Source organism: Lissotriton helveticus, chromosome 1_1 (genome assembly GCF_964261635.1).
Source record: "Lissotriton helveticus chromosome 1_1, aLisHel1.1, whole genome shotgun sequence".
Classification (NCBI taxonomy): Eukaryota; Metazoa; Chordata; class Amphibia; order Caudata; family Salamandridae; genus Lissotriton; species Lissotriton helveticus.
Genome location: NC_136057.1, coordinates 57,279,087 through 57,303,831, shown reverse-complemented (window position 1 = coordinate 57,303,831; position 24,745 = coordinate 57,279,087). Strand labels below are relative to the sequence as shown.

Genomic DNA, 24,745 nt, shown 5'->3' with positions numbered 1-24,745 from the left:
GTTCAGCGGCGTGAACACGCGCGTCACTCGGGGGCAGTAACACACCGGGACACACTCCTCACAGGCAGCTGGGCCCCAGCGTGCCCCACCTGTCCCCCAGGCCCTGCAGCCCTCTACTGAGCGGTGCACAAGGAGAGGTGAGGCACTCTAACCTCAGTTTCCAAGCTCCATTGGTACTGTACTCTTTGCGCATGCGCAGTTGTTACACTTAGACTCGTTTTAACCCGCACGCTGCTAAGGGAGACAGTGTCTATTTTCCGCGCATGCGCAGGTACACGGCGCGTGAGACTCACTATTCTAAGCCTGGCTGCAGAAATCCCCGTTTCTAAACTGCATTGGTGTACTACCCTTGAGCGCATGCGCAGTTACACGGCGCGTGAGACTGACTATCACCTGGCTGCACTAATCCCCGTTTCTAAACTGCATTGGTGAACTACCCTTGAGCACATGCGCAGTTGTGTAATGTTCCTTTCTCCCACACAATGCACTGACTCCAGGTAGGTAAAGGTTGCTTTATATTTATTTCCATATACAACAAGTTCTTGGAGCATAAGGGCGCCGAGCGTCTACCCAGTGACTGCTCCGGTCGCCAACTGCCGTTTCCCCGTTCGCGCCTTCCTATTTGCGCCTACTGCGCCTGCGCGCGCCTCGCGCTCCTGTCTATGGCGTGACGCGTCATCGCGTTCACGCTCATAGACTAGAGCGCATCCTACAAGTTGTTAATCGCAGGCGGGTGGGGACGGGGCCTGTGGTGTGAATGCTCCTCCTCTACCGGGGGCGGGGCCTGTGGGTGGGGCGGGGTCTGTGGGAGTGGGGCCTGTGGTTGTGGAGTCTGTGGGGGCGGAGTCTGTGGATGTTGGGTGGGCGGGGTCTGTGGAGGTGTGGGCGGGGTCAGTGGATGTGGGGCCTGTGGTGGTGAGGGCGGGGTCAGTGAATGTGAGGGCGGGGTCAAAACAGCAAACATGCCCAGACTGGGGGCGTTGCATTTGGGATCTGTGAGGAGGAGCCCGCTTTCCCTACCATGATAAACCCCGTCTCTGACTCACACGTAATGTTGTCATCGGCTGAATGGATTCCAGGGGATATGCAAGGGTTAAATAACCCGGACTCCTCTTCCCCACAGGAATGCCCAGAGGAAAAGAACCAATGAGAGGAGGTCTCGGGGAATAGAAGGGCGGACCTGTCAGCGAGTGAGCAGTTCCAGGAAGACGCTGCAGGACGGAAAACAGCGGGTGTACTGGGGTGATAGAATTATTTTTGTGGTTAGTATTTGGAAGGGGGGTCCACACAAAACCTTATCCGCTCCATGGTAGAAAATGAAGGACATGGTTTATAAGGGACCGGAGGAATGCACGTCTGTGTGAATATAATATTGAATAGTTAGAGGAGCCTTCATCACAAGTCAACGATTACCCAAGCTTTGCAGGCTCCCTCCCAGTTGTTTTCCCTTCAGTAATGGAGCGGGGGAGGCAGACTGTGCTGTACATTGAACAAGTCTTCAAGGAAGTGTGTGTGCGACAAGGCTGGTTTATTAATTCACCACTTAACTAATCAGTCTCCTGCCCCTCTGTCCTCACATAAGCCACAATTTGTGACACATTTGCTATTTTAAGGCTTGTAATAACATCACTTTTGTATATTTAAGTCTATACAAATACTGATAACAGCAAAACCGCAAGTACTAAAATGCAGAGTAAAGGGGGCACGAGACCTTATTAAAAAAAAAGGTTTTAGAGGGGCAGGGTTTGCAAATTAGTATAGGCAGTGTGCAGTAATGTCACAGAGAGGGACATGGCAAGTCTATTATGCCTCTCTTTAATGGTAATGAATTGTGATTCAGGTAATATAAGCAATCAATCAATCAATCATGCCATTTGTATAGCGCACTACTCACCGGGAGGGTCTCAGGGCGCTTGGGGGGAGGGGTATGCTACTGCTCGAACAGCCAGGTCTTGAGTAGTTTCCTGAAGGCGAGATGGTCCTGGGTCAGCCGAAGGTGGATGGGGAGGGAGTTCCAAGTCTTGGCAGCCAGGTAAGAGAAGGATCTTCCTCCGGCGGTGGCTCTTCGGATGCGTGGTACGGCTGCGTGGGCGAGGCTGGTGGACCGTAGCTGGCGGGTGGGCGTGTAGAAGGTCAGGCGGTCGTTGAGGTACTTGGGGCCCAGGTCGTGGAGAGACTTGTGGGTGAGGAGCCGGAACGTGATCCTCTTGTCGACGGGGAGCCAGTGCAGGTTCCTCAGGTGGCTGGAGATGTGGCTGCGTCGGGGGACATCCAGGATGAGTCGGGCGGAGGCGTTCTGGATGCGCTGGAGTCTTTTCTGTAGCTTGGCTGTGGTTCCGGCGTAGAGGGCGTTTCCGTAGTCCAGTCGGCTGGTGACGAGTGCCTGGGTGACAGTCTTCCTGGTCTCGGTCGGGATCCAGCGGAAGATCTTGCGAAACATACGCAGGGTGTTGAAGCACGATGAGGAGACGGCGTTGACTTGTCTGGTCATCGAGAGGGAGGGGTCCAGGATGAAGCCCAGGTTGCGTGCGTGGTCGGTTGGCTTGGGTGCAATGCCCAGGGCTGGGGGCCACCAGGAGTCGTCCCAGGCGGAGGGCGAAGATCCCAGTATGAGGACTTCCGTCTTGTCCGAGTTCAGTTTAAGGCGGCTGTCCTTCATCCACTCGGCGACGTCTTTCATCCCTTCGTGTAGGCAGGTTCTGGCGGTGTCGGGGTCTCTGGTGAGGGAGAGGATCAGCTGGGTGTCGTCGGCATAAGAGATGATGTTGAGGTTGTGCTGGCGTGCGATGGCTGCGAGAGGTTTCATGTAGATGTTGAAGAGGGTGGAGCTGAGTGAAGATCCTTGCGGGACGCCGCAGATGACTTCGGTGGCCTCGGAGCGAAACGGGGGGAGGCGGACTCTTTGTGTTCTTCCGGCAAGGAACGAGACCTCATGTACATGAATAAGGAAGGCTTAAATGTATTTTGGTACAACAATGTGGGAGACTTTTAACCCCTCAGCTGCGCTGAACGTTCCCCGCTGGTGCGGAACGTTCTATTCCGCGGGCGGGGCCACGACGTTCAGCGGACGTGCGCAGCACTACCGAGGGAGTGCACCCGACGTCCACTGAACGTGCGCAGCATTAAAGGGGTTAATGAAACATGGGGAATATGTTAACATTAACTTTTATTGGGCAGAGCAAGTTTCCAGTGGGAGAAAGCTAAAATATTGTAATGCATGATATAGAATGAATATAGTACTCTCTGAATCTGACTTGCATATCTATGCATTGCACAGATATTCTAGGCAGTAGTCTGTTATTCTTTTTCTTCTGCCTGACTGTGTGTATTACAATTAGCTTATGGATGCCACTTTTTCAGCTATTTAATTCACTAATTGGGAGCATTTTTATTTTGGTGGCCGTGAATATTCTTTATCTCAGTGTGGCCCTGATAGTTGGCAGCCCACTAGCGATTCCTGATATTTACTAAATACCAGGCAGTTGGGGTATACCTGCTATTTGCACCCAAATGGTGTTTGGACATACAACAAACTGGTAAAATGAAATTCGATGTGTTTTCACTAGAATAATTAGGCTGATTGTTGGTGTCTCATCATTTCCATTTGTTTCAGTTGGCAATTTTTAATATTTACAATTTCAATTTTTTTAGACTCTCATGCTAGTTTCCAACAGACAGTTTTTGGCACATGAAGTAACAGTAGATGGTGTAGGACCCAGAATAATGTGCTGCATGGCTACTTATAGGGTCCCGAAAGCGAGACCTATTGGATATGTCAAAGCTTGTTTTCAGTAATTCCACTAGGTTCATTTAGTTACTTTTGCTCTTCCATAGGAAAATAATGTATTGTCTTGCCAATAACTTTGGGACCGGTGTATGAATCTCCACAAAACTTTCCAAAAAGGGCCTCCCTTTTGATTCGTTTTTGCATAGAAAGTTTGGGGATTGATCCATCAGGCGATGGCCGAGAAAAAAAAGGGGGTCCCAAAATGCAAAATCCCCATGGCTCCCAATATTCAAAATACCAATGCATTTTCCATAGACTTCTTTTTAAACTGCTGAATGGAATTGCCTCAAGTTCGGCAGGAAGCTAGACCATGGTCCGCAAATTGTGCTTTTCGTGATTTGGTGTAAATCTGTTCAGTAGTTTTTCTGAAATTATGGCTGTAAAATAATTGTATATCTGGACTGTTGGGAGACCACAGCCCTTTGGTTTGAACCATTAATGGTGTCAGTAAGGCCCCTGTAATGTAACTAAGGCTGTTTTTAAAATTACAACTTTGACATCAAATTAGTACACAGAGGCAGAAACTACAGGGCTGGATGCTGATCTAGAAAGCCACTTTTGGGTAGTTTGGGTGACAAGAGTTTGGATGTTCATGAATGTTTTTTGCAGCGGTGTTAGACGCTGTCCATGATGCTGCTTCTGCTGACCCAGGAGTGGTGCCAGTTAACAAGGACTTCACAGATGCTCTCCCCTGGGACTGGTGCTTAAGTGCTGAGGTGTTTGGGTGTGCTCAAGTGGCGGCAGAGCTAGCTGTGGCTCTGGGTATGGTTATGAGACCCGATTCTTTTGTTCTGCTTGGTAAGCCGAGACCGTACTTGTTAAATATTCACCCAATGTGAGTGGTGAAATCCGCATTGCTGGCCTGTCTTAAGTTGTGATGCTGCTGACAGTAGTGTGTCTGCTAAAAGCGATTTTATAAGACACAAGGGGGACCCAACGGATAGCTAAGTACCATGGGTATAACAGCGTTATAATGAACAAAGGTCCTTAGCTTATTTGAGAATCAAAAACAATACAGTATAGGAACACAATGGAAAGCTATACAATTTAAGGTTTCCAAACCCAGCCGGGAAAGGAGTTTATTTTTAAGAGACAATGTCCAATCTTTCAATACAAACGAAATAACAAGACACAAGCCTGTGCCGTACCAAAAAGAGGAAAAGGAAAGATAGGATTAGGGTGAAAGGGGTGTCTTTCAGGCAAAGGAAGAGAGAAAGGACAGGGCACTGTAAATAAGTCAAAAATCACTAACAGTGTCGCCTGGAGTGGAGTATACACAATCTCATTTGACAATATTGTAAGTGTAAACCCACTCATGGGTGTCGACGTTTCGATCCCTATTGCTCAACTAGATACATGGGATCATCATCAGGACTTTTATAATGAACAAAGCATGCCTGAATGAGAAAAAGCCACGTAGTTAGATGTCGTGGAGGTCTTTTTAGGGGGTCCAGACGAATTGTTAGTTAGAGAATTACAGGTACAATTCGTAGTTCGTTTCCAACTGCATCCGATGGCAGCACTTACTCCGCTCAACGTGAGAGCGGGGTACAGATTTTGAAGTGTAGGCAACAATGGCCGTACACGAGGGTTGCCAACAATGTAGCGTTCAGACGAAAGTCTAGGTGAAGACTCGTCTCTCCTGTGGCTGCTCGGTCAATGCCGGTTGCAATGCAGCGGTCTGCGTGTGCGGTTGGAAACGAACTACGAATTGTACCTGTAATTCTCTAACTAACAATTCGTCTGGACCCCCTAAAAAGACCTCCACGACATCTAACTACGTGGCTTTTTCTCATTCAGGCATGCTTTGTTCATTATAAAAGTCCTGATGATGATCCCATGTATCTAGTTGAGCAATAGGGATCGAAACGTCGACACCCATGAGTGGGTTTACACTTACAATATTGTCAAATGAGATTGTGTATACTCCACTCCAGGCGACACTGTTAGTGATTTTTGACTTATTTACAGTGCCCTGTCCTTGCTCTCTTCCTTTGCCTGAAAGACACCCCTTTCACCCTAATCCTATCTTTCCTTTTCCTCTTTTTGGTACGGCACAGGCTTGTGTCTTGTTATTTCGTTTGTATTGAAAGATTGGACATTGTTTCTTAAAAATAAACTCCTTTCCCGGCTGGGTTTGGAAACCTTAAATCGTATAGCTTTCCATTGTGTTCCTATACTGTATTGTTTTTGATTCTCAAATAAGCTAAGGACCTTTGTTCATTATAACGCTGCTAAAAGCGATGGCATGACTGGTGGAACTATAAAGCGAAATAAGAAAAAGTTATCTTCTGACACCACAGTCTTCGTGACTGAGACCAGGAATACGGAAGACTCTGAGACTCACAGCAGTATTTTCTCCTTTCAGAGGGTTATTGCTGCAGATGGAGTGAAGCCCAATAGTAAGCACATGACCAAGGTACCAACAAAGTTTAATATTGTTCATTTGTATTAACTGTTTCTCTTTTGCAGCATTTGGGAATGCATTTTCTAGTTTTGTTGCTTTTTGTTAAGATTTTTCTTGTAGGCTGTTACCTTTGGTTTAAAGGGAATGATGTTGTAGTGTGTGACCTTAATGCTGCAGTTTGCATTTATTTGCCATCATTTGCTTATCCTGGAAAATCTCCAGGTTGGAGGAGGTTTGCTGTTTCAGGGTTCTTTCTTCAGCTTCTGGGCAGTTGTTGCTTTGTGGCGATCTGTGGTCCTGTTTCTCTGCTCTTCTTGTAGTAGCTCTTATCAGAGCTTCATCCTCCCGTCAACGATAATAAGATGCCAGGCATCACCCAGCACACAAGACGGACTACGTTGGGCTAAGACCATCTCCTCGGCGCAGTTAGAGCGAGGATAACGTTCTCCGGATCTATCAGGCTGTGACTGTAACCTAAGGGCTTAAGATGAAATGAAGAGCTTACCTCCTTCCTGAATGGCTCCAGACTGCTGTGTGCAGACCCGATAGCTGGCAGCACCCTGCAGTATGTATGTATAAATCAGATTATGTTGGAAGTAACCTGCAATATAGTGGCAGGCAGCACCCTGCCGTAGAGTAGGATTTCTCATAGTATTCTATTTCCTGGCACATTAATGGTGATAGTCTTTTAACTGGCAGAAGAACAACACTGACCATGCATTTTCCTGCCACTGTCTTCAAAATGACGTACACATTAGGAATAGCATTTTGTTCTGCTGGAATAATAACATAAGTTATCTTGCACTCTATGTTGCATAGATTGTTGGCTGCAATGCCTTCCATGTTTCATTCAAACGTGCTTTCTACAGGCCACATACATGATTTGCTGCTGTAGAGAAATAATGCGCCTGTGTACTGTGGCAGACTCCGAAATATTGAAAAACTTCATGATTTTTCTTTTAGCACTTCATACTAAAACCTTTCACTTTTTGACTCAGTCATTTGGCAGAAACATAACTTAGTACCATTAAAATAGTTGTGATGAAGAACATTCATGTGGGATTAGGACTGGCTTGACCAGAGTGCTTGCTGACTTGGAGGAGTATGGAGTTGACCACCTTGCCTGGTCTGGAGTGGGACCAAGCCAGCGATGCTTTGCTGCAGTCTTATTTGCCCTGATAGCTGGTCAACAGTTTGAGGAGGAGGAGGTGAAGAGCTCGCTAAGTGTGTTATGAGGCTGGCAGTTCAGTACATCCCTGAGAAGTGAGCTTTGAGTCGATGTAGTGTTCCTCTTATACCACGTGCAATTCACCCTCTCCAAAGCCTCAAGAATTCCTGGGTGTGAAGGGCGACTAATTCTGATTGGGTGCTTGATAGTTTTTCAGAAACTCATGTTCTTGATTGTTCATGTTTGTCAGTAGTTAATTAAACACGCCCAGGGGTTTTATCTCTTCAGTGACACAAGCTGCAATAAAAGTTTCTTTGTCGTTGCAAAAAAATATGAATGGCCGACGAGCCTCTGTAGGTCAAAGAATGGAAGGGCTGGGGAACTGTCAGTCATCTCACTGCTAAGCAGAGCCATGTCATGTTTCATCCTCCGTCAGGCCTCTGATTTTGACCAACATCACTTAGAACACTGGGACTTTAGAGCCCATCCTTTTAATGAGAAAAACAAAACTACAAGTCCCATAAGCAATAGTGGTGGAAGGTGTCACACATGACCTGGGACAACATCCGATTCAGCGCATCCAGTTCCATTTTTTAAGTATTTGACACAATATTGAATTTATAACCTTTGTTTTTTATGGACATGAGTCACCAGAATACTAAAAACATGTCTTTTATTTTCAAGGTCAATTAAGTAATGGTCACCAGCTTGGAAGCTCTGTTAATTCGCCAGTATTTGTTATTGATCTCCACATGTGGCCGGTTTGGGTCTGCCCCCTGCGTCTATCCCGATAACTCGCACAGGTAAGGACCTTGTAGCAGCAACATGATAACCCCATACTCGTCTGTAATAAGTGCAGGTATCGGATCATTTTTGGGAAACAAGCAAGCGCAAATATCTGCTATGTACATTTGTTAAATAAAACAGTCAAATCACAGTATACTGTTCCGGAGTTTTAGCCCAGAGTCATTATCTATAACTGAACCCAGACACCCTAGGAAGCCTGAGCTTTTAAGACAAGTTGGGTTCACTCACCTGAAGGTGACATGCTTCATCATTGGGCTATACTCCTCACCAGGCCGGCGCTACAATGCCTGGCGGGCACCACAAGAGGGCCCTTTGTCGGAGATCTTTTATTAAGTATGCCGGATGAGCATAGTAGGACAGAGGATGTTGTGTCATAAGATGTGAGATTGGTGAAATCCTGAATATAAGATCAACTATCGACCAGTTGCCGCAATATAGTTAATGTGATCATCTCGGTCCATGTTGAGATTAAAAACAGTGGCAAAGAAACTAATGGCCCCTATCACTGTGTGAAAGTGTCGATCACCTATGGACCTGCTGGTAAGCTGGGGTCTATACTTCAGGTCAACTTTTTTCATGCCTTGTGTAGTCATGGAGCAATCTGTTGGCATTTCATCAGGACCAAATATGGGAAAATGGGTAACCGTGACCTAATCTTCTCCACAGCGTGAGGAGCTCTGTAACTCAAAGCCCTGCACCGTGCATAGGTGATAAGGTGCCTATTAACATCGTACTGCTACAGGTGAGCGCTGTCTAACAGGGTGCACTAGATACGGTAACCCTCCTAAAATTCAGGACATATTGACTTGTCCAATAGCGAGGACGCCGCATCAGAGGGCGACTGGTTTGAAAAGCACATGCTTCCTAGGGTGTTCCGTTAGAGATACTGTCTGTGGGACTGAACCTCCAGAACAGTATTCTGTGATTTGATTTAAATGAAGAATGTGTATACTGGACTGTCATTTTCCTCAGCATCTCTTGTGCTATGTAAAATAAAACACAACACACTGGGAGGCCAACAAATCTATCATACATTTAATGCAAAAATAGCAAAAAGCCAAGCAAACTAACACGTGACAATTGTCTTTGCAATGGACGAGAGCATCCACCTTAAAGCAAGTTGGAGTATATAATGCTAATGCTACACAATGTATTTTTATACACTTTTCTCCTAATACTAGTCAATGAAACATGAACACGTGATAGAACCAGTTACTGAAACAACACTAATGAGTAGGAGACAGGATCTTCTCTCCAGAGGAATGCGAGGAGTCCGTGAGGTGCAGAGTCCGTGAAGTGCAGATAAAAGATACACAGACAAGCTGCAGAACTCACTGTTTCTGGAAATAACACTTCTGTTTGTCAATGTTCAATATACAACAAGATGCAGGAAAGTATGCAGATGGACTTCACTAACTAAAAGGGTTCTGGGCCCCAATAGAATCATGTAACTTTGCGGGTATATTAAGGCGAACAGACACATCAAATTAATATAAGAATATTGTAATTTGGTAATGTAATATATCAATGCAGGTTGTGGCATTGATGTGTATGATGTGTAAACAATTATCGGTATTAAAGAAACCAGTATATCCAGTTATGCTTTCTCAATTCCTTCTTCCTAGAGGCCACCACTGCTGTTAGCCAGCCATATTCAGCAGTGCCTCCTCTGACCTGGAATCCTGTATTTAATCAATACCAAATGTTGTCAATGCTTCTAGCCAACTCCGGTCACTGGTGCCACTCTCACCCCACCACTGTTATTCTTTTAGCTAGCTCCAGTCAGTAGTGGCACCTTGGACCTGTATGTAAGCCTACTAGCCAGCTCCTGTTAGTACTGGCCTGAGGTACTGGGAAGGGTATTTTCTTACAATGGATCCCGTGGGCCCAATTGGCCTTCCCCTCCACTCTAACAGTCGACCTTGTAGACAGGAGGACGAGGTGAGGCCCGGTCCATCTGGGCTGGTCGTTTCTTGTTCTTCGGAAATTGCGGACAAGCACCCAGGAACCGGGATCAATGGAGTGACCCGGTGTCTCAGAGACCGGAGGCAAGGTGTTGTGGACCTGTTGATATAAAACACGCAATTTAGCCGTCAATTCATACAAATAGTCAAGCAAAATGGGGTGTTGCAGCTCGCTAAACTTCGTGGGCCTAGGCACTCCCCATATGTTGGCTGGCCGACCAAAGATTATTTCATAGGGGCTGAGTTTCATTCGCGAATGCACAGTCATTCTGGTGGATAGGAGTGCTAAGGGTAGAGCGTCAGGCCATTTAAGACCTGTGCTCGCTTGGATTTTGGCCAATTTAAGTTTAAGCGTGCCATTGTAACATTCCACTAATCCAGCTGATTGGGGGTGATTTGCAGCGTGGAACTTCTGCCTAATGCCTAGCCCTTCACACACTCTTTTCATCACACAACCCACAAATTCACTTCCGTTGTCAGACCAGACCATTCTAGGCATTCCGAACCTGGGGAAGAACTCTTTCACAAGGGCTTTCGCTGTGGACAAGGCAGTATTGTCCCTTAGGGGATAGGCTTCTACCCACCTTGAGAAGGCACAAACAACCACGAGCACATATTTTAAGTTGTTGCACCTCTCCATGTGTATGAAATCTAGCTGCAAAACCTCGAACGGATACGTAGGAGGTGCAAAATGACCAGCTGGAGTTGGGGTCCCCCTACCAGGATTGTGCTTCAGACATACCATGCAATTCTTGACAACATTCTCTGCACACTTGGGAATCCCTGAATTCTTCCACACTGGGGCTAACAACTCGCAAATCCCTTTCGCGCTGATATGGGCCATCCCATGAGCCATTGCAACCACTGCAGGCACATATGCATCGGGTAACAACCATCTCTGTTGCTTTGTCGATTCAATCCAACAACCATTTGCATCCATTCTCCCTGTACTTTCTCTCCACATGCTTAACTCTTTCTCCGTGGCCTCAGCTTGGATGGACTTCACACTTTCTATCGTGTCTTCACATATTCCAACATCACCAGTCCACCTTTCTGGGCTCGCAACATACATTCGGCTCATCATATTCTTTGCCGTTTCCTTAGCAGTTTCATCAGCAAATGCATTTCCACGACCAACATCATCAATCACTTTCTTGTGTGCACTACATTTCACGATCGCTACTTTCAGGGGCAACGTCAGTGATTCAAGAAGCTCATTCACCAACTGACCATGCTGAATCTTAGCTCCATGCGAAGTCAGGAACCCACGTTCTCTCCACAATCGTCCAAAACTGTGAGCCACTCCAAAAGCATACTGACTGTCGGTATAGACAGTCACTTTCATTCCTTTGGATAACACACATGCTCTCATCAGTGCCACGAGTTCAGCGGCTTGAGCTGAACCATGTGGTATTCGCGCAGTTTCAACGATTGTGTGCAAAGTTGTGACAGCATATGCTGTAGTCACGTTGGGAGTTTAAAGCATGAACCATCCACCCATAATGTACCATCACATTCAGCGAGAGGAGTGTCGAATAAATCAACTCTCCCTTTCGTCTCTTCCTCTGTTCTGAGGAAACAATCGTGCTGTTCTGAAGCATCCGATTCCTCAGCAATTGGTAACAATGTGGCTATGTTCAAGGTACTGCACCTTTTGATGTGCACATGGCTCGCTAGTAGCGTCAATTCATAACTGGACAGTCGAGCACTAGTTAAGTGCTGTGTCTTGGTCCTATTTAACAATGTGTCTACTGCATGCGGGACCATCACGATTAGTGTATTATTCATTACTAGACCTGCAGACTGTCGAATAGAAACAGCTGCTGCTGCTGTGGCCCTTAAACAACTTGGCAATGCTCGTGCTACCGGATCCAAAGTTGACGAAAAGTAGGCGCATGGCCGCTGTCTATCTCCGTATAACTGAGTCAGTACAGACAATGCACAGCCCTCCTTCTCGTGGACATATAATGTGAAAGGCTTACTGTAGTTGGGGTTACCTAACACAGGGGCCGAACATAATGCTGTGCGTAATTCGAGAAAACTTTTCTGACACTCATCGGACCAAGGAATGGGATTGGGTGTATTTGTACACGTTAGCGCCAATAAGGGTTTGGCTAATAACGAAAAATTTGGAATCCACTGTCTACAGTACGATGTAATGCCCAAGAAAGCGCGTACTTCTCTCTGCGTTCTTGGCACATTCAATTTAGCTATTGCCTGAATTCTTTCTGGGGTCAGTTTCCTTCCCTCCTTCGATAAGAGATGAACTAAGTAGGTCACTTCTTGTCGACAATATTGAAGCTTGGAAAGTGACACCTTGTGATGTAGATCACATAGATGATGCAGTAATTCCAACGTGGCCATTTTACATATTTTCTCAGTATCCGCAGCTATGAGCAAATCGTCCACGTACTGTACGAGAGTGGAACCTTTGGGCAAAACCATTGTGTCAAGCTGACTTTTCAGAGCTTGACTGTATATTGAGGGGCTTTCACAGTAGCCTTGAGGGGCGCGTTTAAAGCGGAAACTGCGACCACCTAAACTAAAGGAAAAAATATCCCTGCTTTCCTCAGCAATCGGGATACTGAAGAAAGCATTCTTCAGGTCAATCACCGAAAACCAGGATGCAGAGGCTGGAATCATAGTCAATAATGTTGTAATGTCGGGGACAACTGGGAATTGTGGCACCACTATCTTATTTACTTCCCTAAGATCAATCACGAATCTATACACAGGTGGCTGAGAAGGGTCAGTTCATTTTAAAACAGGCAGAACAGGACTATTGCAAACATTGCCTCGTGTTTCTTCAATTACGTCTTTTTCAATCAACTCGTAAACAATCGCTAGCAAAGCCCTCATTGGATATTCTGTATTGGGGAATTCGTGGCATTTTGACATTTGGTTTCAATGTTACAATATACGGTGGAATTTCTAAAAGACCTACATCATTCGGACCAGTAGCCCAAAGAATATCTGGAAGAAATGCCAATTCTGCTGGAAGTGCATTTCTCGACAAATACATGGGAGAAACCACTTTCTTACCTAAAGTCAGTTGTACTCCTGAGGGAGAACAGTACAAAGTCGCATACAATCTTTTTAGCAAATCTAATCCTAGCAAATTTTCACCACAACCTGTTGTCAAAATAAGGGGTGCTTCGAATTCACAAGGACCAACAGAAAGAGATAAAGGGTCAGAAATCGGATTTCTAACCGGGGCGCCAGAAAAACCTACGGAAACGTTCATTTCGCCAGACAAAGGTGCGCCAGGGAGTTTGCAGTGCATAATAGAACTCTTTGTAGCGCCAGTATCCAACAGAAAAGGTTCTGACACACCCGATGTAATCACCTCAACGTAAGGTCCACTCTGATCTACTGGAACTGAAACAACTCCCTCTCCTTGTCTAAGGCTGTCCTAGCAATCATTACTCTCCCACTGCTCATTTTCTGTGTAATACTCATCAACGTAGTATTGAGCTGTCCTGTCAGATACGTTATTTTGCTGGTCAAACCTGTTCATAGAGTTTTGTGGTAGAAGGGGACGTGCGTCCTGAGGGGCGTTTCCACGCCCTCTACCTCTAGGCGCTTGCTGACTACCCCGACCTCTTACGCCAGTAATTCCATTCGCACGTTGTGGCAGGGCAGGACAGTCATATTTGTAATGACCCTCTTGTTTGCAGTATAAACACTGGTTGGGACCTACGCGGTTTTGATTGTAATCGAATCTCTGCAAGTTTCTCTGAGGCTGCTGAAAAGTGTTCTGGTGGTGATTCGGACCATTATTATTTTTATTACCACCACCACGTGGAGGATAGGCTTGCTGTAGCAAAACCTTCGTTTTGAGTTCTCTAGTTTTCTTCTCTACTTTATCTTTCTCATCCTTGTCTCTATTCTCGTAGTACTGTGCGGTAGCTAATATCTGGGCTGAAGATGAGACTGCCCAAGAACTTTCTGAATCTTTTAATTTCCTACACAAGTCTGGAAGTAGATTGTGCACAAATTTATCGACAAACAATCTCTGACCACCTTCTGTAGTCATATCTTGACCGCTGTGGTCAATGAATGTTTCTTCAAATCTTGTGAAGAAATCTGAAACAGTTTCTTCTTTCTTTTGCTTGCATGCAGATAACTTATCCCAATTTACGCGTATTGCAGGCATTATCATTTTCATGTAATCTACTATTCTACCAGGTAGTTCCGCTATCAGAGGCTCAGGCTTGGCACCACCAACTTGTCGTGCATCTGCAGCAGTAATATTAGCCCACGTGTCACCTAATTCCTGGTCATGATCTACATGACGAATTTTTCCCCATAAAGGCTGTGGAACAACGTTCCCGAATAACATATCGATATCGGCCAAATTCATTATACATGACCCAGCAGTTTGTGACAATTCTTTATAGTACCCTGCAGGATTTTTACGCGGATCTGGTAGTGTTTGTTTGAGTTCTAAAACTTCAGCTCGCTTCCATGGAACATGTACCCATACGCGGTGAAAGTGGGGCAGGACAGGTGGGACAGCTGTTGCGTCACCCTCTCTCCATTGTGGGGGTACTTCTCTCATAGGGTATTGTCGTGCCTTTTTCCTACTAGATGCACTGGATTCCGATGGTGACCCAGAACTGCTTCCCTTACTTCGATATGATAATAGCATTTCAACTGCTTTTTCCACATCGGGACCTACAATCATACCCTCTCCAAACTTAAATCGTACACGACACATCTCTAGCGGGATGCATTCTTGATCATTGTCTTCTAAATCCTCGCCAAGAAAGACACACATTTGTTCGAACACATATCTCTGTGTCGCTGCTTCCCATTGATGGAAGACTTCCATGACAGACTGTAAATCATATTTTGCAGTGTCCATGACCCATTTCCGAGCTAAACTATTCAGGGAATCTCTCTCTTGATAATCAGGCAGTTGACTTCGCAACTGTCTTCGTCCTATGTTAGGGGTCGCAGCAGGCGACCCAAAAAGGGGAAAAAGAAGATTAGTAACAGTGCTGGCCATTTTCTGTCGAAGGGAAGGTGAAACTGAAGGACAAACAGATGAAAAAACGGGGTGAGATAAGGCGGGGGTAGAGATGGCAGAAAAGGTATCAGGAATAATAGATGTGGTACTAGGCAAAATCATAGAGGGGGCATTAGGAGATGTAGAAAGCACTGTAGGCAAAATCGTAGAAAACACAGGTGAAACAGAAGTGGTCGGTGGGCCTGGAGGAGGCTGCACTGAAGAAGTAGGAGCCAGCTGAAGAACAGCTGGTGGGTGCTGTGGAAGAGCCAGAGGCGCAGCTTGTGCAACTAAAGGTTGCGGGGGTGCTGTAGCATTCTGCGCATAGGGGGGTGGTGAAGTTAATAATTGCGACATTAATTGGTCTTTTTCACGCACTTTTGCTGTCCCTTGCTGAAGAGACGGCAAAACTGGATAACACTTATCTATTGCCATTTTACGTTGCCTGAGCAACTGCTCATTTATCTGCTCTTCCTCATTATCTTTAAATTGCACGGCAGCTTGCATTACTGAAAGTCCCCCTTCTCTCTTATTTTTCTTAGCTAATTTAATTTCTTTTTGTTTGGCTTCTTTGCGCCATAAGCGGAAAGAGTCAAACATCGCCGGCCGGGCTTTCTTTTTGAAGAGTTTAACTTCAAGGTTGTCTAAGATTTCAGAATCAAAGCTACCATATTGGGGCCATTTTAAAACACCATCTTTCCTAGTGTATTTAATCCATACCTCGTTGTAAACGATGGGGCCTACCCCATGTTTAACGTATAGCTCGTAAGTCGGAGTTCCAACTGGAGGAACCGGACACGAGTCCTCCAATCGGGAGTCCCTATTATTACTACCAAGACAAAACCAATTCCCGAGTCTAAGACTAGGCATCCTCGCTCTCTAGTCTAGTTCCAAAACTTCAAAGGATTTATCGATTACGATATTTCTCGTGAATACACGAGTCCTTCGGTTATGGTGCTTGCAAGAACCAATAAAAACCTTATGTATCTCCAAGATACCACAAAGTAAGTCCAACTAAGGACTGGGAGACGCTCCACTTATACTTAACTGAAAAATATCGATGGCTTCACCAGAAGACTCGTCTCAGCGTTTCGCTCTACCGAAAATGTCAAGGGTCCAACATCAGGGCGATAGCCAGGGCAGCAGTCCTTGTAGCCGTCGGGAAGCGGGGAACCTCGCAGTAAAGACCTTCGGACCACGTCGACATGCAGGGGTCGATGAGGTGGTGGGCCCTCCTCCGGAATTTCCACACGAAGCTCCTCACGATCTTCAGGCTGATTGGTACCACTGGAATCGCCCCAAACGCTGGGCGCCAAATGAGGTACTGGGTTTTTAAGAACCGGCACAGAACCGGTAACCCAGCGGTGCCAGGGGAGCAACACCCAGAGACCTCGGTTTCTCCTGAGTCAGACCGACAGAAACTTCAGAGTCTTCCAGGTGAAGTCAAAGATTAGTTTATTGGCTGCAACCAAGGTGACAGGGTCCTAGAAGTACAATACCAGTATATTCAGGAGACTGCACACTTTCACGAAGTTAGGCTTCTCTTCTTATACATAATATTCAGCCTAGGGCAAGACATTCCTTGGATTCGTGGTATTTCATTTATGGTTACTGATTACAAAAGAAAAGCAGAGTCATGATGACATGTACATATTTCACGTCGTGCTGCCCATAACAAATCATCCGGCAAGGCCCAACATTTCATCAGATATCGCTGGACCCCTAATAAAATGGTCACCTCCCCATCATAAAGCAAGTGAGGAAAAGGAGTGGAGAAAGATGTGAGCAAGATATGGCAGGTGTGCGCGCTGAAATGGTTTTATGGCTGGTTGGGCCTAGATGCTATCTTGCTCGGCCACTGGGAGGGAACTGACCTAACGAGTTCGGCCTGGGGCAATGGTTCTAACTTGTACTGGGGTCAGGGAGAAGTCGATTAAGGAGTATGTGTCCTTGTGGAATCAAATTCAACTGGATTAAGGCCTATGTAAAGGGCAACATGCAGCTAAGGGTTTAGAAGGTAAATGACGATTTCGAGGTGAAATCGTCACTTGAATATGCCGAAAATACATGTACTTGATGTACTCGTCATTCTCGGTCTTTTGATACCAAATTCGTCCTATTTCGACGAAGTTTTTATTCTCGAGTCCAGTACTATTATATGAATCCAGATTTTTCAGAACCACAGGCCCCTGGGACCTGTTATCATTCTAGCCAACTTGAGTCATTAGTAGCACCTTGGGACTAGTGATCATACTAACAATCTTCAGTCAAGATTGGCCCCCTGAGACCTATTATCCTGCTAAGTAACTCCAGTCAGTGGTGACCCCTGTACCTTAAATCCTGCAAATATTCATAACCAGAGGTTAACTCTACTGCCAACCAGTTTCAGTCAATATTGACATGTATTGTTACCCTGCTTGTAATGAATAACAGAGGCCAGCGTTGTTGCTAGCCAGCTCCAGTTACCAGTGCCCGTCACATATTATCCTCAATAGGATCAATGCCCAAGACCTGTGCAGCTGCTAACCTGCTCTAGTCAGTAGTGACTTCCCAGACCTGTTATTCTGCATATAATCAGCAAGGCTTCGGCCCTAATAGCACTCACCCCACATCCTTATGGTATATTAGCAATGTAATTTATTTACATCATACGGTAGGTACTGCACTATATCACACGATCCCAAAAACAAAGAAAATCAAAAGTTGCCTGACCATTCAGCACTCCACCTGGTCAAAAATGACCAAATCACACCAAGCACTATAGCCTGTCACATCACATGGCACACTCAGCCACAACATGACAAGATACCACGGCAGGGATTTGGGGCCATTAATCCTCAGGCATGTATGCTGTAGATGCACATGCTTTGCATACTCCTGCCATCTTGTGTTGGGTCCGGATGTTTGCAAGTTGTTTCATTATTACCCCTAGATTTATATTTCATCACAAAAATTACCTGCATCACTCCTTCTTTTTGATCTGGGTTATTTAATTTAATTTGTTGCAGGCTATTTTCACCTTGAGCATGCTCAATTAACCTTCCATTATGATTACTAACAGTTTGAGACAATGATTGTCTATGTTTATGTAACTGCTTTGTTTCGGTTCCCAGATCTTGTGGTAATTTAATATCCTTCCAGGTTTTTAACAAATCTCTATTCGTTTCATCCCCTCTGATACTCTCCCTCTTTGCTCTATTTGTTTCCAATTGTGATGGCTTATTTCCACTTGCAGCATTTCTAAGGACTGACTTTTCCCATTCTCTATCATTTTTATACTAGCAGCTTGATTGTTTAGGCAATTATTTTTCATAACTGCTTGTACCTCCGATAGATCCTTATTAAATAGAGGGTAAAAGGGTTTTGTTGGAGATATTTGTTTACCCTCACCTTCACAATATGATATTTGGTCATGATTGTTTCCAGTGTTCAATCTCACTATACCTGATGCATTTGTATTTTTTATACCTTTAGAAGCTTGCGTTCCGTTGTTTTTTCCTCTATCTTTTTGATAGATGATCCCTCATAGCCATTGTTGATGAAAATCAACATTGGATATGGCAAAATTACTTATGGAATTGATCATAAGTAATTTTGCCATTGTATTTCAACATCTCTATCGTAAGACCATAGCATATTCATGTTATAATCACCGGTAATAATAATCTCAGGTTGGATGTCATTGTCAAGTTGCTGCAATATCATAATTATCAAATTGGTCGCCATTGTTCTTCGTAATTATATACGTTGATTACTACAAGAGATGTAATTAAATTTTGTTCTTTGTATCATATTTTGACAATTAGATAATCCTTTTGACTTGGGACGTCCATTTCACTTTCCATTTTTAGCTCAGTTGATATAAAAATAGCCAAACCCCCACAAGGTCTGCCATAGTTACTTGTTCTCTTAGCTAATGAGTAATAACCCTATACCCTTCCAATCTAAAAGGAACTAAAGCCCAAGTCTCTTGTAAACAAATGATTTGAAAACAGCACAAAGTAGCTAGTTGGTTATTCTGAATCTTTGCTTGAACCCCATTTATATTCCACAAACATAATCTGACACTTTCATTCATAATTGTTGGCCCTCTTAAAGGAACTTCAGATTGTAGATGTCAATCCTGCCTGACATTATGGAGGGCTGCTGTTAGCCAACCTAATTTGACAGTGTGAAATAATAGATCTCCTATTTTTTCCTCTAATGATTTGAAAAGATGCCCGTTGGTCATACCTGTGGGTTTTTTAATATTGAGTATTTCTTATTATTCTCGGTTCTCATTGGTTATGATTTTGTAATTTTGTTGAAACAAAAGGGCTTGGATAGGAAGGTTGCAGGGGAGTTGTTATTTTTATTCCCCAGTCCTGAAAGAGATTATGTTCGTCCACAGGCTGGCGGCAGTAGAAGATGTCCAAATTACTAATGTTGATTTGCGATTATTATTCTTGAAGTGTGGAATTCAATTGATTCTATGTCGGTACATTTAATTTTCTTTAATGAGGGTACTGCATTACACAATTTTAATATGTTCCAACGAGTCAAGATGTCATTATTACCCCTAGATTTATATTCCAGCGTAGAAATTACCTGCACCACTCCTTTTTGATCTGGGTTATTTAATTTAATTTGTTGCAGGCTATTTTCACCTTGAGCATGTTCAATTAACCTCCCATTATGATTACTAACAGTTTGAGACCAAGATTGTCATTATTTATGTAACTGCTTCGTTTCGGTTCCCAGATCTTGTGGTATTTTAATATCCTTCCAGGTTTTTAACAAACCTCTATTCGTTTCATCCCCTCTGATACTCTCACTCTTTGCTCTATTTGTTTCCAATTGTGATGGCTTATTCTCCACCTGTTTATTACATTCCTCCACTTGCAGCATTTCTAAGGACTGAATTTTCCCATACTCTATCATTTTTATACTATCAGCTTACTTGTTTAGGCATTTATTTTTCATAACTGCTTGTACCTCCGATAGCTCTTTATTAAATAGAGGGTAAAAGCGTATTGTTGGAGACATTTGTTTACCCTCACCTTAACAATATGATATTTGGTCATGGTTGTTTCCAGTGTTCAATCTCACTATATCTGATGCATTTGTATTTTGTTTATACTTTTAGAAGCTTTATTTCTTGCTTTCCGTTGTTTTTTCCTCTGTCTTTTTGATAGATGAACTTCCGGAGCTGCGCCTGTCATTGTTGATTGTGTTGAGCATTGGTTTATCAATTCTTGATCTTTTGTTTTATCATCTATTTTTTCTTTAACAACAACAGTATTGTCTTTACATTTTATTGTATCTTTAGAGGGGCAGTTGGTCTTGATGGGTTGAATTCCCACATTAGGAAAATTCCCTTTTACATTGTCAATTATTGTTTTTAAAATATCCTGAATGGTAGCCAATTTGTTAATTAGTGGGGCACAACTACACTCGGCATACGTAGATATTGGCTGAGGTTGTGCCCTTACAATTAGATTATTTTGCGTTGTTCTCTTCTGCTCAGTTCCGGCAACGGAGGATGCCGTAGCGCTCAAGAGATCTATTTGGACCTCCTTTTTGTTGGACTTATATGTTAAAGCTTCCAGAGTTAATTGCGAGGTTTTGAAGAATAAATCCCAAATTGCTCCCGCGTTCCCACTTCCTGGTACCTGAGTACCTGGGCTGTGGTGTTGCCCATTTATGAATGATAGGTCCTTATACTCCTCTGTTTGTGGTTCCTTGAAAATAATGTCCCTCGTCAAAAGAATTAATGAATTGTGGACTACTATTCAAAACGTCTTATACATACGGAGTACTCCAATGCTGCAGAGCTTCTGGGTTGCTGTTGTATTCGTCCTTATTAATTTGAGATCCGTTATATTGATTAGATTTCGGCTAGTCCAGTTTTTTAACTGAATTTATTTTAGACAGAGTAGGATCCGATTTCAGTGAGGTATTGGCTTCCCTTATGATTTTCACCCCACCATTTAGTTCATTTGGAACTTCTTGCTCTTGTTGATTTATTTGGCCCAAATTAGATGGTTCCCCTATCCCGTTAGCTTTTCTGATTTTTACTTTCACTTCTATTGGCATTGGCTGCCTAGTTGGTAGTAATTGCTGAGTATCTCCCATTGTTGGATTTGTGAATTTTGGGTAATCTTGTTGTGAACGACCAGTAAGTGGAATAGTTAACATCTCTAGGTCCGTTATTTGACCCCAATGGTTGACTTGGTCCATAGTTGAATTTGACATTCGCTCGACTTAAGCTTCAGACTCAGGGTGGCCTGGTTCACTTACTCCTTGCTTAGGGTATATAATATTTGTTCAACTCAGTGGTTTAATTGGAGTTTGAAGATCACATGGGTTAGTTAGCAATGTTAGCATAGCACCAGTTGGATCTTTCATAAAATCAAACTTTGACAGCGACTTTCCCAGTTTCCCAAATGTATGGACCTTAGATGATTTAAAGGACTATATGTCACCTGCCTGTTTTATTTTAAATGTATCTGGTATTAGTGTGTGTTGTATTTTTCTTTTCCTTTTGATAGGAGGGAAAGGTGGCCGCTCCTTTCCTGACCTCATAATACACCCTCTAAGGTGAAGAAGTCTTGCTTCTTTCAGAGAATCAAAGGGGCCAGTGACAAGACCAAACGGTGCTTGGATAGGACAAAAACACCTCCCAACACCTCCAAGGGAAAACACCCCCAAAGCACACCTCGGTACAGAATCCGCCGGTACTGCTGGTTACTTAATTATTTAATTAACCGATTAATTAATATCCGGGGTCCGGGTAGGGCTGTAGTCTAGGCATGCAGAGTAATTCAGGGGTCGAGGGGTGCTTCAAGAGGGTCAAAGTCTATTGTCACTTTTCCCTTTGCATAATTTCTCAGATTTTGTATTACAGACTTATTACAGACTCCAATGGCTCAGCGACTTACGGACCGATCAACCTTAACTACTCGCCACACGCCACACACCTCTTGCCACTTGTCACTCACCACTCACTGTTCATTGCTTGTTCATTGCTATTCATCGCTGTCAAGAGTACAAGGGAGAATGCTAGCAATCCTTCAGGAGCAAGAGCAGGATCCAGAGCCAGTCCCACTACAGATGGCAGATGTAGGCACTCCCCTCCACTCCTCGGCTCTGCTCTGCTCAATGCTTAGTAAATAAGTAAAATCAGGCGGCAGGCCAAGGCTCCTCTGTGCCCTCTGTGCTCCTCTGTTCTCCTCTGTGCCTCTGTGCCCTGAAGCAGCCGCCGCACCAGCAGCACCGCAGGCCAAGGCTCCTTTGACCCCTGCAGCGGCGGCCGCACGAGCAGCACTAGCAGCGCCTTAGCACCGCGTTGCTGGCAGCAGCCGTTCCTGCCCCCACAGCAGATCTGTAGAACTTAAAGCGCCCGTATAACAGGACGCGGGTGAAGCGGGAGAAACCTTCGGGAGCGGGAACTGGTCACAAAACAAACCAGGGCAGTCGTCCCAGGCTCTGCTCCGCTTGCTCGTCAACTCCTCCTCGGCTCGGCCCCTCAGCTCTACTCGGTATGCTCTGCACTCAATGCTGAATCACAGGCCAACAACAACTGTGAACACCAACAGAGGGAAGAATTGCGTGTTTCCCCCAGTTAGTAAAAAAAACAGCATAAGTCTTGACTGCTTCTGCTGCACCCAGCGTCTTATGCATCTTTGCAGTCTAATTTTTCTGTCTGGAAAAAAATTGTGTCCTGGTCCAGGTGCAGATAAACCTAACAACTGATAACCAGGTGGAATAAAATGAACACATGAAAGTACGCCTTAATTTCATTGCCCTTGATTCACACTCTGGACCATAGTTGAGGGATAGGTCTAGGCATAGTCCTCGCAGCACACAATAGATTTGCTTGAGGCAGAGGCCAAATCTCAAGTCAGGATACCAGATACAAGTAGGTGGTAACTTAGGGCAGGGGAAAACACCTGTTGTCCGTGGAGGAGTAATTCCCTTCCCAGAAATCTGCATTACAAATTAATTAATAGTATATATTTTTTTAATATTTGTTTGGTGCTAGTCCATATGACTTTAATATCTGCCTTTGGATTCTATGTTGCAACTCCATAGGGTACATGTATCCTTTGTGAGCTTAATAAAATGTTGACAATTCTACAAATCCTCACTCCTACATCCAAGTACTCTCATGCTACCATTCTACACTCTGCTCTGTCTGAAAAACAGCTCAACATTTTCAAAATTCTGCATTGATTTGGCTTGTAAATTATATTTTTGGAAATGTACATGTATTAACTATTTAATTTTAATACTATAGGTGATTGAAATTACGGACGAAGAAAGCAAGATTTAGCACTAAGCAACTGAATGTCAGCACCATAAGAAAGATTATTTTGAAAAACTGAAGGACATCCAGAATTCTACGTTTAAACAATTTTGAAAAATCTAAGTGTGGCGAGGAAAGTACTACACCTGTAAGTGAAGTTTCTAATTTTGCATTTCATTAACCCAGAGCAAAGCCATATCTGTGCACACAGCATCAGAAATAATGTAGAAAGACCACTTCAGCATCCTCATCTGAAATATTATCAGAAAGACAAATCGCCTCAGCATGACAGAATAACGTTCATCTAAAGCACCATGTAATTCTAGAGAGGAAGCACACACTGCATACATTTTTTTTTACAACTAAAGGTTTCTTCTGGATACCATCAAAGAAAAGACGCTGAAAGAAGACTCCGAAGCTGACACGTTAACAACCAAAAGATTAGAAAATCACCCTTGTTCAACAACCGTTTTTAACCAGTTACGCAAGTTTGAGACTAACTGCCTCGAGATATGACACCTCGACCCACTCTACTCACTCTGGCGAAAACCTTAAAAATTCACCATTTTATTGTTTTCATGACCATCTCAGATTGTTTCCTTTTTATTGTGTACTGTTCGGTAATTCTATGTAAATCGCCTCAACATTATCTGTTGTGCAGGAGTGATATGTAAAACTGTTAAATATAAAAATGGATTAAAGGAGCACCGTTGCGCTATAGCTAATGTAAATAAAGCCTCGTCTTCAGGACTACAAACCTTAACCTTACACCAAACATAGAAAGGGTAGAAGGAACTGATATTCTGCGACTAATGATCCACAATAGTACTCTGCACGTTCAAACGCCCTCAGTTACTGCCATTACGTCAGTACAAAACAGACCTTATCAGTTTAATCATTAAATATCAAACCAACACCTGATTACTGCATTGCTAAGAACCTATACAAATAGATTTGAGAAAAACTTCAGTCACAAATTAAGTTGCTGCCGGAGAGGCTAAAGACTATTATCTGCTAGAAAAATGTCAACAGGTGTTACAGGACTGCTTCCAGACATAGTTTGCTCAATTCAAGTGTTAAGAAAATTACACACAATTTTTAGAGATAAGTGCTGAACATTATCTAAACAAGCCCGAAGTTGGGGAAAAAAGTTACCTGTGCCCAAAAAGATACAGCCATAAATCTTATCTCCTAGAATTTGACAGAATGCACACAGGGGGAAACCACTCTCAGTGCAAAGTATGCCAAAAAAGTTTCAGGCGTAAATCTTATCTCACTGAGCATATGAGAATCCACACTGGGGGAAACCACTCT

At 44.0% G+C, this 24,745-nt stretch overlaps 1 long non-coding RNA gene across 2 annotated transcripts; it reads left to right on the top strand.

The window, feature by feature from the left end:
- LOC144767452 (uncharacterized) lies at positions 1-24,745 on the top strand. Of its 2 annotated transcripts, XR_013598211.1 has the most exons (5): positions 1-137; positions 1,124-1,262; positions 6,156-6,206; positions 8,047-8,165; positions 23,423-24,745. It is a non-coding gene; the product is annotated as an uncharacterized LOC144767452 (long non-coding RNA). The 2 variants fall into 2 exon arrangements; XR_013598212.1 differs by lacking the exon at positions 6,156-6,206.